This window comes from Equus quagga, chromosome 22 (genome assembly GCF_021613505.1).
Source record: "Equus quagga isolate Etosha38 chromosome 22, UCLA_HA_Equagga_1.0, whole genome shotgun sequence".
Taxonomy (NCBI): domain Eukaryota; kingdom Metazoa; phylum Chordata; class Mammalia; order Perissodactyla; family Equidae; genus Equus; species Equus quagga.
In genome coordinates, this window is record NC_060288.1 from 28,588,476 (window position 1) to 28,603,250 (window position 14,775).

Sequence of the window (14,775 nt, forward strand, 5' to 3'; positions counted from 1 at the left end):
ACTGTGCCACCGGGCTGGCGCCTAGTTTATAGTTTTAAAGTTAACTTTAGCCTTGTGAACTTAACCAAAGTTGAGATGAAATCTCAATTCTATGTCCTGCTTTTTGAAAGACTTGATTGACGTTGTCTCTATGAGCCTCAGTTTCCTCATCTGTAAAGTGGGGATCATGATACCTATTTTGTAGGATTGTTCTAAGAATCAGCTGAGATAAGTATATAAAAGGCATGTCAGCTTTGAAAGTGACACTGTATTGTGGTGTGACATATATATGCGTCTATTTCACAGTGTGGTTAGATGCTTTGGTGATTAGTAAAAATGAAAACTCACTCATAATCATTAATGAACACTTGTACTTTGGTTTAATACATACAGAATAATTCAAAAAAGAATTGAGCATGTTCAAAACTGAATTACTCAGTGACTAGTAAACATGGATTAGGCACCAACTTGTAACTGCTATTACATTTCACATTCCTAAAAAGCTATGAATCATCTTTTTGTCACCATTCAGCCCAGTCCATCAACAAGGAGGACTGATCAAGAGCTTTGTGTTCCTCAGCCCATGATCTGGTACATTCTTCCTAAATGGGGGAAGGTGAAACCTTTTTCAGCCTCTGCAGGGCCTGGTGGAGGCACATAAGGTAAAATAAAATTTAACCTGCTTTTTTCAGACTTACATTGAAGATGAAGTTGACTCAAATTCAGTGAAAGGCCACATTCGTTTAACCACAAAAGTTAATCTCCATTGCATCCATATATGGGGGCACCAAATATCAACATTTGGTGATTGAATATGTAAGAGATTCGCTAATAGTTAATGTCTTTTATGCTATATCACACATATGGTTCTTTGGGCCATTGTGTGTTTGTGTATGTGTGGGTGTGGGTAAGGACTATAGCGACAGGGGTTATTAGTCAGCATACACTGAAGGGTTTTCCCCCACAGCTTCAAGAAGTCTTTGTAAATATCAATTTGCAAGCAGGATGAGGCTCCCTCTTCCATTGGACAGTCCAGAAGTTATTTAATAAACATGTTCAGGGGAACTGAGGAGAGCTTTCTGCTGAAATATTGACTAACCTTTGGAACAGTGACCATTCAGATCCCCAGATTATCACACCATTGATGTCTGGTGTGGATGGATCAGGAAGCTCACGGTCCTGAGGAAATGAAGGAATAAATCATGGCTGCCATTTGCTACATCAACAGGATGTGTTACAGAGAGTTTAGGATGAATTAGGATATGCCCTGTGACACAGGGGTGCACATGGAAGATGAGCTGTATATTGAACATTTGAAAAATTATAGAACTTATTCTGCTTGTTCCATTACAGCTTTGACTTTGGCCACATGTTAATATGTAACCTGATTTTTGGGTAATGTGCTTTTTACACAGCTTTATTGAGATACAGTTCACATATCATACAATTCACCCATGTACACTTCCATGTTTTTAGTACATTCACAAATATATGCAACTATCAAGACAATCAATTTTAGAAGATTTTAATCACTCAATAAAAGGTGCAATTTTGCTATCACTCCCCACACTTCTCCTCTTCCCCTCAGGCTTAGGCTACCGCTCATCTCTTTTCTGTCTCTATAGATGTCCGTGTTCTGGACATTTCATGTGAATGGAATCATATAATATGTGGTCGTGTGTGACTGGCTTCTTTCACTTAGTATAATGTTTTCAAGGTTCATCCACGTTGTAGCATGTCTCAGTGCTTCATTCATGTTTATGAATGAATAATATTACGTTGTATAGATATGTCACATTTTGTTTATCCATTCATCAGTTGATGGACATTTTGGGTTGTTTACATATTTTGGCTATTATGAATAATGTTGCCGAACACATTTGTGTAAAAATTTCTGTGTGACGTTTTCATTTGTCCTGTGTATACTTAGAAGTAAACTTTCCAGGTGATATGGTAAATCTATGTCTACTTATTTAAGAAACGGACCGTTTTCCAAAGAAATTGCACCATTTTATATTTCCATGAGCAGTATATGAGGGTTTCGATTTCTCGACATCCATGCCAATAGTTATTATCTGAAATTTTGATTCTAAGCATCTTAGTGTGTGTGAAGCAGTATCTCATTATGGTTTTGATTTTCATTTTCCTGAAAACTAATGGTGGTGAGCATCTTTCCATGTGCATATTGGCAATTTCTAATTTTCCTTAGAGAAATGTCTATTCATATCCTTTGCCCATTTTTTAATTGGGATATTTGTATTTTCATTATTGTGTTGTTAGGGTTCTTTACAAATTCTGCAGACAAGTCCCTTATCAGGTATGTGATTTGCAAATATTTTATCCCATTATGTGCATTGTTGTTTTGCTTTCTTGATTATGTCCTTTGAAGCACAAAAGTTGCACACAATATTGATGAAGTTCAATGCTTTTTGTGACATATCTAAGTATCCTTTGCCAAATCAAAGGTCAAAAAGTTTATCCTCATGTTTTCTTCCAAGAGTTTTATAATTTAAGTCCTACATTTAGGTTTAATCCATTTTTAGTTAATTTTTGTATATGGTATGAGGTGAGGGTTCAAATTCATTCTTTTGCATGTGGCTATTCAGCTGTTGCAGGACCATTTGTTGAAAAGATTATTCTTTCCCCATTGTATAGTCTTGGCACCCTTGGAAAAATCAGTTGACCATTGGAATTGTAAATAAGATTGTATTCTTAATTTCTCTTTCTGCTACTTCATTGTTAGTGTATAGAAACTCAACTGGTTTTTGTATGTTAATTTTGTATCCTGCGACTTTGCCATATTCATTTGTTATTTCTAAAAGTTTTTTTAGTGGATTCTTTAGAGTTTTCTATATATAAAATTATGTCATCGGCAAATACTGAGAATTTCACTTCTTCCTTTCCAATTTGAATCCCTTTTATTTCTTTTTCTTTCCTGATTTCTCTGGCTAAGACTTGCAATACTGTGTTAAATAAGAGTGATGAAAGTGGGCATCCTTGTCTGGTTTATGTTCTTGGAGGGATAGCTTTCAGTTTTTCTCCATTGAGAATGATATTGGCTGAGGATTTGTCATAGATGGACGTTATTATGTTCAGGTACTTTCCTTCTATACCCATTTTATTCAGAATTTTTATCATAAATGGATGCTGTATCTTGTCAAATGCTTTCTCTGCATCTATTGAGATGATCATGTGATTTTTGGTCTTCATTTTTTTAATGTGGTGTATCACATTGATTTGATTTGCAAATGTTGAACCATCCCTGCATCCCTGGAATAAATCCCAGTTGATGATGATATACGACCTTTTTAATGCATTGTCATATTTGATTTGCTAGTATTTTGTTGAGGATTTTTGCATCAATACTCATCAGTGATATTGGGCTATAATTTTCTCTTTTTGTGTTGTCCTTATCTGGTTTGGTATCAGGATAATGTTGGCTCCATAAAATGGAGTTAGGAAGCTTATCCTCCTCTTCAATTTTTTGGAAGAGTTTGACAAGGATAGCTATTAAGCTTTCTTTGAATATATGGCAGAATCACCAGGAATGCCATCGGGTCTGGGACTTCTGTTTCTTGATTACTGTTTCAATCTCCTTACTGGTGATTGGCCTATTCAAATTCTCTATTTCTTCTTGATTCATTTTTGGAAGATTACATGATTCTAAGAATGTATCTACTTCTAATAGATTATCCAATTTCTTGGCATATAGCTTTTCATAGTATTCTCTTACAATCTTTTGTATATCTGAAGTATCCATTGCAATTTCTCCTCTTTCATTTCTGATTTTATTTATTTAGCCTTCTCTCTTTTTTTCTTGGTGAGTCTAGATAAGGTTTGTCAATTTTGTTTATCTTTTCAAAGAACCAGCTCTTGATTTCATCGATCTTTTCTATCATTATTTTAGTCCCTATTTCATTTATTGCTGCTCTGATTTTTATTATTTCCTTCCTCCTACTAATTCTGGTCTTCATTTTTTCTTTTTTCAGTTCCTTTAGGTGCACAGTTGGATTGTTTATTTGAGATTTTTCCTGTTTGTTGAGGTATGCCTGTATTGCTATAAACTTCCTTCTTCGAACTGCTTTTGCTGTATCCCATAAATTTTGGCACATTGTTTTTCATTTTCATTTGTCTCCAGGTATTTTTTTGTGTGTGTATATGAGGAAGATTGGCCCTGAGCTAACATCTGTTGCAAATCTTCCTCTTTTTGCTCGAGAAAGATTGTCACTGAGCTAATATATGTGCCAATCTTCCTCTATTATTATTTTTATGTGGGATGCATCCACAGTGTGGCTTCTTGAATGGTGCTAGGTCCACACTTTGGATCTGAACCTGTGAACACTGGACCTCTGAAGAGGAGCACATGAACTTAACCACTATGCCACAGAGCTTGCCCCTGTCTTTGGATATTTTTTGATTTCTCCTTTGACCCAATCATTGTTCGGTAGCATCTTGTTTAACCTCCACGTATTTGTGGCTTTTCTGATATTATTCCTGTAGTTAATTTCTAGTTTCATACTGTTGTGGTCAGAAAAGATGCTTGGTATTGTTTCAACCTTCTTAAATTTATTGAGACTTGTTTTGTGGCCTAATATGTGATCAATCCTGGAGAATGTTCCATGTGCATTTGAAAAGAATGTGTATTCTGAGGTTTTTGGATGGAATGTTCTGTATATATCTACTAAGTCCATCTGGTCTAATGTGTCATTTAAGGCCAACGTTTCCTTATTGATCTTCTGTTTGGATGATCTATCCTTTTGTGTAAGTATAGTGTTAAAGTTCCCTACTATTATTGTGTTACTGCCTATTTCCTTTTTTGTGTGCTAATAATTGCTTTATATGTTTAGGTCCTCCTAATTTGGATGCATAGAATTCAGTCCCACTTAAAATTGTAACAAAAAATAAAATACCTAGGAATTAATGTAACCAAAGAAGTGAAAGATCTGTACACTGAAGACTATAAAACATTGTTGAAAGAAATTGAAGAAGACACAAAGAAATGCAAAGATATTCCATGCTCTTGGATTGGGAGAATTAACATAATTAAAATATCCATACTTCCTAAAACAATCTACAGATTCAATGCAATCTCTGTCAAAGTTCCAACAACATTTTTCACAGAAATAGAACAAAGAATTCTGAATTTTATATGGAACAATGAAAGACCCCAGATAGCCAAAGGAATCCTGAGGAAAAAAAAAAAAAAAAAAAACAAAGGTGGAGGTAGCACACTCTCTGATTTCAAAATATACCACAAAGCCATAATAACCAAAACAGCATAGTACTGGAACAAAAGCAGGTACTCAGATCAATAGAACAGAATTGAGAGCCCAGAAATAAACCCATATGTCTATGGACAGCTAATTTTAAACAAGGGAGCCAAGAACATACAATGGAGAAAGGAAAGTCTCTTCAATAAATTATGTTGGGAAAATTGGACAGCCACATGCAAAAAAATGAAAGTAGACCATTATGTTACACTATACACAAAAATTAGCTCAAGATGAATTAAAGACTTGAATGCAAGACCTGAAACTGTGAAATGTCTAGAAGAAAACAGAGGAAGTATGCTCTTTGACTCAATCTTAGAAACATATTTTCAAGTCCCATGCCTGACTGGGCAAGGGAAACAATAAACAAAATAAACAAATGAGACTAAATCAAACTAAAAAGCTTCTTCACAGCAAAGGAAACCAGCAACAAAAAGACAACCTAACAATTGTAAGAAGATATTTGCAAACCATATATCTGATAAGGGGTTAATTTCCAAAATATGCAAAGAACACATACATTTCAACAATAAAAGAACTAACAACTCAATTAAATTGGACAAAAGATCTGAACAGAGATTTCTCCAAAGAATATATACAGATGGCCAACAGGCACATGAAAAGATGTTCAGCATCATTAACTATCAGGGAAATAAAAATCAAAACTACAATGAGGTGTCACCTCATGCCTGTCAGAATGGCTATAATTAACAAGACAGGAATCAATAAGTGTTGGAGAGGATGTGGAAAGAAGAGAACTCTCATACACTGCTGGTGGGAGTGCAAACTGGTACAGCCGCTATGGAAAACAGTATGGAACTTCCTCAAAAAGTTAAGAATAGAACTATCATATGATTCAGCTATTTCACTGCTGGGTATTTATCCAAAGAACATGAAAACACAAATATATAAAGATACATGCACTCCTATGTTCATTGCAGCATTATTCACAATAGCCAAGACTTGGAAGCAACCCAGGTGCCATTAGGGGGCTAATGGATAAAGAAGATGTTGTGTATATGCACAATGGAATACAACTCAGCCATATGAAATAATGAAATATGGCCATTTGTGACAACATGGACGGATCTTGAGGGTATTATGATAAGCAAAGTATGTCAATTTTTATGTCAATTTTATGCGAATAAATGATGAAATTTATATAATGTTATAAACCAGTGTTACCACACACACACACACACAAAAATCAGTTGACCATACATGTATGGCTCTATTTCTGGATTCTCAAACCTATTCCATTGATTTATACATCTATTGCCAGTACTACACTGTCTTCTTACTCTTGCTTTGTAGTAAGTTTCAAAACAGTGAATTGTATGTCCTCCATTTTTGTTCTTCTTTTTCAAGATGTTTTCAGTTATCCTGGGCCCAGTGAAATTCCATGTGAGTTTTAGATTCAGCTTGTCAATTTCTACAAACTCAGCTGGGAATCTGGTAGGGATTCCATAGAATCTGTAGATAAGTTTGGTGAGGATTGCTCTTTTAACTTGCTAAGTCTTCCAATACATAAAAATGATGCTTTTCCAATTATTTAGATATTTAATTTTTTTCAGAAATCTTGCATACTTTTTAGAGTTTAGGTTTTAAACTTCTTTCATTAAATTTATTTCTAAGTATTCTTATTCTTTCTGATGCTATTGTAAATGTAATTGGTTTTTTAAATTTTGCTTTAGGATTTTTCATTAGAAGTATATAGAAATACAACTGATTTTTGGACATTGATCTTGCGTCCTGCAAGCTTACTGAACTCTTTCATTAGTTCTAATAATTTCTAGTCAGTTAATTAAGATTTTCTATATACAAGATCATGTCACCAACAAATAGAGATAGTTTTACTTCATGTTTTCCAATCTGGATGCCTTCCATTTATTCCTCTTGCCTAATTGCCTTGGATATAACTTTCAGTACAGTGCTGAATTTCTATAGTGAGAACAGACATCCTTTTCTTGTTCCCAACTTTAGGGGGAAAGTATCCAGTCGTTCACCAATATTTAGGATATTAGCTGTCAATTTTTCATAGATACTCTTTATCAAGTAGATGAAATTCCTTTCTAAAAGGGTGTTGGATTTTTCCAGATGTGGTTTCTGTGGTTATTGAAATGATTGCGTGATTTTTTTATGCTACTGATAGCATGTATCACATTAACAGATTTATGATTTTGACCAACTTCCTCGGATAAGTGCCACTTTATCATGGTGTATAATTCTTTTTATATATTGCTGGATTTGGCTCACTAGTGTTTCATTGAGGATTTTTGCATACATATTCATAATAGATATTGGTGTGTCATTTTCTTTCTCTGTGATTTTAATGAAAATTTCAAGGTACAGATGGGTTTACACTGGTTTGATAATCAAACTTTTAAAGAAATGAAAGAGAGAGAGCGAAAGAGGAACACTGTGCTAGTCATCTACTGTCATTTTTGATTTTTAGCTTTTTCACCCAGAGGACCATTTGAATCACAAAGTAAAGAACAAACAATCATTTTCCAGTTAGTTTTACTCTTAGAATTGTCATTTGAGATTTCTCCAACAAATAGTTTTGTAAAGAAATAATCACAAACAAAGTAAATATTCATTAAAGGATTCACTTGCCTAAGGGCAAAGGGATCTTATATATATAAGAGCTGTGATCATTAATGCTAGTTTTGTTTACTAATAAAACTTTTCATTTTTATTTGTTGACAAGTTTCTTTCACATTTTTAAAATTTGGATAATTATATTCTGAAATAATTCAGGATGAAAATAATTTCCATTGGATTTGGTCCCATGATGAAATCACCTATTAAACTTGTTTAGCATTTGCCAAACGTTTCATCACAAAACAAACATGTATATTAAAATTTCTCTTATATTTTTGATATAAAATTCCAAAGGAAATATTAAGCAATATATACTATTATTATATATAAAATTAGAAATCACAGGTTTGAATTAAAGAGAACATTTTTGAAATAAATCTTAGCTTTGCTTAATTTTTTAATTCATTGATATACTTTCATTATTTTAAAACTTTTGTAATTCCTATTTAGTCCAAGGAATGACAGAAAACAGTTGAAAGAGTAATTAGAAAAATATCTGAACTGTTTTAAAATTAATATATGTTATATAAAATATTTTATAATTCTGGTAAAGCAGTACTCAGTAGGAAATTTACTGTGTTAAATGCACATGTTAGAAATTAGCAATGGCTAACAACAAATGATCTAAAAAGTCAGGAAAAAGTACATAAGCAAAACTAAAGAAAGAGAAGAAAATAATTATGGTGATAAAGATAAAAATTAGGTCTACAGAAAACAAAAATACAATAAGGAAATCTCCAAAGGCAACAATTGTTCACTGAAAAAATTAAATTTAGAAAAAAATCCACACACATAGCAGGATTAATAGAGAAAGAAATGAAAAAGAGAAAACACATGCTACCAATATCCAGAGTAAAAAGGGGAATATTAAAGTTCACAGATATTCCAAAAGTAAGAGCATAGTAGAGCAACTTTCTAACAATAAACTTAGAATTAAATAGTGTATATTGTTAAAAAAAAAAAAAAATTTATGGGCCAGCCTGCTGGTTTAGTGGTTAAATTCACACACTCTGCTTTGCTGGCCTGGGGTTCACAGGTTTGGATCCTGGGCACAGAGGACACCTCTCATCAAGCCATGCTGTGGCGGTGTCCCACAACAAAATAAAGGAAGATTGGCACAGATGTTAGCTCAGCGACAATCTTCCTCAAGCAAAAAGAGGAGGATTGGCAACAGATGTGAGCTCAGGACCAATCTTCCTCACCAAAAATAATCTCAATAATTTTAAAGGGAAAATAATAGGAAATATGTAAAATTTGTATCTAATTTTTAAACTGAATTTTGCTTTAAACAAAGAAATGCTATCTACAAATGGCTTATCTCATTAATTATTTCATAAAGAAGGCATTACATAAATCTTATGTAAACTCTTCCAGAGAACAAAAAAAGAGGAAACCCTGCAAGTCTTACAGTGAGCCAACATAATTTCGATATTAAAACCTGAAAGGAAATTATATGGACAAAAAATTACAGACTAACCTGTCTTATGAACAAAGATGGAAAAATCCTAAACAAAATATTAGCAAACCAGGGGCGGGCCCCAGAGCCCAGTGGTTAAGTTCGCGCGTTCAGCTGCAGGAGGCCCAGTATTTCATCGGTTTGAATCCTGGGCGCAGACATGGCACTGCTCATTGAGCCATGCTGAGGCAGCGTCCCACATGCCACAACTAGAAGGATCCACAACTAAGAATATACAACTATGTACTGGGGAGATTTGGGGAGAAAAAGGAAAACAATAAAGTCTTAAAAAAAATTAGCAAACCAAATCTCATAATAATATGAGATGACCAAGGAGTAAAAGGAGGATATACCATCGTAAAATAAATTGATTTAATTCATCACACAAACAGAAAAAAATAGAAAGATATAATTTGAACATCTTAATAGATTCAGAAAAAAACAAGTGATACAATTGATCCCTTACCTTGAAAAATCCCATATCAAACCATAATAAAAGGAAACTTTTAAAACATCTGATAAAGATTATTGTGGCTGAGATATTTCCCAGTCATCAAATATCCATGTGCTTAAGTATATTCCCCAGCATCCTCTAGTTAGGTTGCCTGAGCCATTTGATAATTCTGATCAAAAGCCTGTGAGCAAAAGTATTTATCAGCTGGAACGTGCTCCTCCAGTTGTCTTTCCTTCACAGAAGCAAACACTGACGTTTTGCTGTAAGAGGCAAAAAATCAGAAGATGGAGAAGGACCTTGCAGACCCGCAGTGAACTTTTGTATTTAATCTGCTCGATTTCCAGAAACGTTTGTTGTAGACTAACATAGCCTAGAATTATTTGTATTTCTCACCCACTCTGATTTGAATAAGGTTTATATTTTGTTTGTTTAAATTAAAATGTCACTTATTTGTAAAAAAATTCTAATTATTGACCTTTTAGTCAGCATAAATGAAGTTCAATGCATAAATAACTTAAAAAAAATAGATGCTTGGAAAAAATAGCACGCTAACTATAAAATCACGCATCACAAAGTGATCTTTGAAGATCCCTGGAGAGTCCTCTGGGGGCTACATGGTCCTGACCCTTGCTATGTATTATTCAACTAAAATTACTAGCGTGACACAGTTGAAATTCACCCTCCAGTCATAAGAATGTAGGAGATTTTTCCCCACATAGAGTAGACCTCAAAATCAATAAAGATGATATGTGGAAAGTATATATATAATGGAATTTCATGTGGGATTATCTGAAAAGGTGAGTAAAAACTCCACCCTGATGCTAAAAAAGAAAAGCCAGGGTGATGAGAAAAATAAGAACATTAGGCATCGACAGAGAGGTAGAGTGAGTGAAAAATAAACAAAAACAACAGGGGATAAACTAAGAAACAGGTAAATATAAAAGCAACTCCAAGCAAGTTCTAGTATGTTGGGGTTAAAATTAAACATTTCCAAAATTCCCTATTTATTGCTGTAAGATATTTTAAACAGCACAAATTTCTCAACTCAAATAAATGATAATTAGAGGAAGAAAACACTGCGCATGAGTTTTTTAAAAGGGAAAAATATATTTGTTAATAGCAATAACAACAAAAATTAATTAAATGCCTGTGAGGTGCCATATATATGGTTAACTGTTCTACATCATTATTTCACAACATTGTCTCATCAACCAATGTGGTACATACTGTTACCCCCATTTTATCAACAGGGAAAGTTTCTGGGGCTTATTAAGAAACACCAAGTTCACACAGAGTAAACAAAAAGTCGTGAGCTCAATTTCAGACCTGACTTCAATGCCTTCGCTCTTAAATACTAAGTAAAATGCCTCTTTTTATAAGGCAATATGCTGATCAATATACCTTTTAGGAAAGGAGATTTCAGATTTTATGACACAGAGATAGAAAAGCATAAATCTATTGTCTGAATCTTTTGCAATAATTAATTCTTATATTGTATTTATAAATGATCCTGACAAGAAAATAAGTTATCAAAAAAAGGAGGATGTGAAGTACAGGAAACCTTGACCAACTCAAAATTTTAAGGCTCTGGAAAAATCCAGAAAAGGCAAAAGTATTAAAGCATAATAAAGGATGAACATAATGTGCCATGCATAATATAGCATTATTAATATACTTCATAATATTGTGAAAGACAGAAACCTCAAATTCAGATATTTTCAATATTTCAACAAAAATAACTTTTAAAATATACATTAAAAAATCTACTTGGAGTGTAATGCACAATACACAGAGAAATGAGCAACCAACACTTTGCTTTCCATCTTTAATAAGACTGAGTGGTAAAAGAGAAAGATTAGAACAAACCTATGTAGGATATAATTGAAGCCCAAGATAAGGAAAGAGATCATGAAAGAGCACCCATGTGCTCTAAATGAGTTCAAATTCCCTCATAAATGAGAACATCACAGGATAATAAAGGAATTTGCAAATACTATTGATGAGCTCTATCAGGGAGTGTTGATGAATATTGGAAAATAGAACTAGCTTCAAAAGATTATTTATAAACAAAAATAGCTTGGCTTTCTAAAAAATTAGAAGTGAATGTAAAATATAGATTTGGTAATTGCTAGGTATGTTGGGTAAGTTTCTAAGATATCGTGATTTCAAATACATTATATAAAGCGTATGTTTATTAGAGCCAGCCCTGGTGTTCTAGTGGTTAAGATTCAGTGCTCTCACCTCTGTGGCCAGGGCTCATTTCCCAGTAAGGGAAAGACACCACCCAGTTGTCAGCTGTCATACTGTGGCGGGTGCCTGTTGCTGTGGTGCTGAAAGCTATGCCACCAGGATTTCAAGTACCAGCATGGTCACCCATGGTGGACAGGTTTCAGTGGAGCTTTCAGACTAAGATAGATTAGGAAGAAGGAACTGACCACCCACACGCCCAAAAATTGGCCATGGAAACCCTATGAATAGCAGCAGAGCAATGTCTGATATAGCACCAGAAGGTGAGAGCATGGTGCAAAAAGACAGGGCAGGGTTCTAGATCTATAGGAGTCAGGATCAACTCAATTACACTAACAACAACAATAACAATGTTTAGTAGGTCATTATTGAAGATAATTTTTATCTTTTAACTAGCTAATTTACCTGTGCATGAAGTCACTCAGGTTAAATTCTTAGTTTATTTTTCCGTTGTCAAGTTACCTACCAACTCTCATACTTAAACCATTAAGAGCCAGTTATCCTTTGTAAGCACACTACCATACATCAATCCCTTTCAAAACGAGCATTCCAAGTCTTTAACTTTGCTAAACCCTAATTCTCTCCCCAAATCCTACTTCCGCAGCATTCTTAAATGAAGACCACTCATTCTATTGTATTTCATGTACCACCAGCAGTTGCTTTCTCCTAAATCCCCGCAGCCACTTTCAAAAGATATGTCCTTTATTTTCAAATACTTTTAACTAAAAGCCTACAAAGCACTTGTGAATCTGACACCTTTTTCACTCCATCCCAATTTAAGCTTTTAAACTGAGGAACTTCAATATTCATATTGATAGTCCTTAGCCTTACGGTTTCCTGACCTGATCAATTCTAGTAGCTTTGATGGCTACTTCATTTCAACTATCCACCCCATTGGCCACGTTATGCACCGTCAAAATCCAGCACTAAAAATGCCTAGTAATATACAATAACATCCTATCCTTCCAAATATCTCATGTCCTTACTCACATGATTTATTCTTTCCAACCTAATGTTAATTTACATTGAGCTGTAAATTTTCTTTCCTCTTCCCTACCCTTCCAGACCTCATATTTCCTTTATTATTCACTATATTCAGAGATCCATCATTTTAATGACTCCCTTGCCTGGATGGAGTTAAATGGGGATTTAATGTATTTAGTGATATTATACTTATATATTCAGGAACGCCTAAATAATGCCTGACCAATATCTTCCTCTTTGCAGGGTTCTACAATCAGGAAATAAATAACACTTTATTATTAGTAATGTGAGTGCTAAGTACCCTAACTGAAATAGTGATGGTAAAGCTGAGTAAGGAAATCAATTCAATACATAAGACATAAATGGGACTTCCCTCTTCCTCCAGGTGTAAACGCTAGCACCTTATGGCCTTCTGCTCTATTCGGGAATCTAGTACTACAACCAGAGTTTTCTGGCACAATTAAGATAAAGACAGGGAGATAGACAGGATTGGGCCTGTTCTAAGAGTAAGACACTAGGTCATTTTACTCAGGAATTTAATACAAGAGGAAAGAGAAGAGAGGGTATATCATGAACTTGTGGCTTTTAACAACGGTCCCTCCTACTAACAAAATCAATGTCTGGTTATTTCAAATCAAATTAATTATTACTTTTTTCCTGGGTATTGGGAGAGATAGCTAGGAAATGTGTGGGCAGAAAGATAGGAAAAGGAGTTTGAAATGAAAAGTAGGAGAGAAATTTCTCATTCTTCCATATTACTGAAAACACCTTTAAATCATTTTTTCACCCTACCTTCCATGTAAACACCAAACATGGACAGATACAACCAAGGACCGTCTCCAGTGTTTCACCAGGCTGCTGAAATACTTGGACCTGCACGAAATTGACAGATATGAGTAAACTCAGCGCCTATCCAAACCCTTGAGGCCATTGTTTGTCAGTATTGAGAATAGGATAGATTGTTAGAAACATAGCACAGTATATATTACTATTTATTAATCTCCTTTTGCATGGTAATACAAAGCATAGACACCGTAAAGCAAAGAATGCGGAGGTTTTGAACATTTATTTCTCATTTATTTCACATGAAAACTGTAGGTCAGCTATGGGTTAACTAGGAGGGATTCCACATATCTTTTCCTTCAAAGATCCTGGCTGAAAGAGCAGGCCCGCTTAACCCATAGTGTTCTCTTGCCTAAGATGGAGGTGAAAGGAAAAGAGAGAACGACCCAATCATAGTTGTATTTGGACTTAGTTTCTGTTCAGAGATGGAATATTTTTCACCTACTCACATCCTATTGGCCAAGCAAGTCACATGGCCAGGTCTTACTTCAATAAGGCAGGGAAATATTCTATTTTAAGAGGGAAAGTGTAGAATAACTATTTATAGTCGATAATACAACTTGATAATACAACTTCCTACATTTTCTATATTGTAAAATATTTTTTCTTAGGGAGGGGGCAGGACTTTGTAAACAAATTCAATAATGTCCCTGGAGTACAATATGAATCTTCATCTTAAGGAGCATAAAGAAGGACAGTTTATTGCCTAAGTTCAAGTCAGATCGTTTTGCTGCCAAAAGCATTTGTATCAAATATTTGAACTGAGACTGATGATTAAGCTATTACTATACTAAGAATTTTGGATTTCAGAATTTCAGATAAGGATTTGTGGTATATTTTAACATGCTTATGGCATACAAAATTACGGGGTAGCATTGTCTGTTCCTTTAGGTTCAACCTTTTCATGGCCTTATAGTTAAGGTTTCTTTCTTTCATTT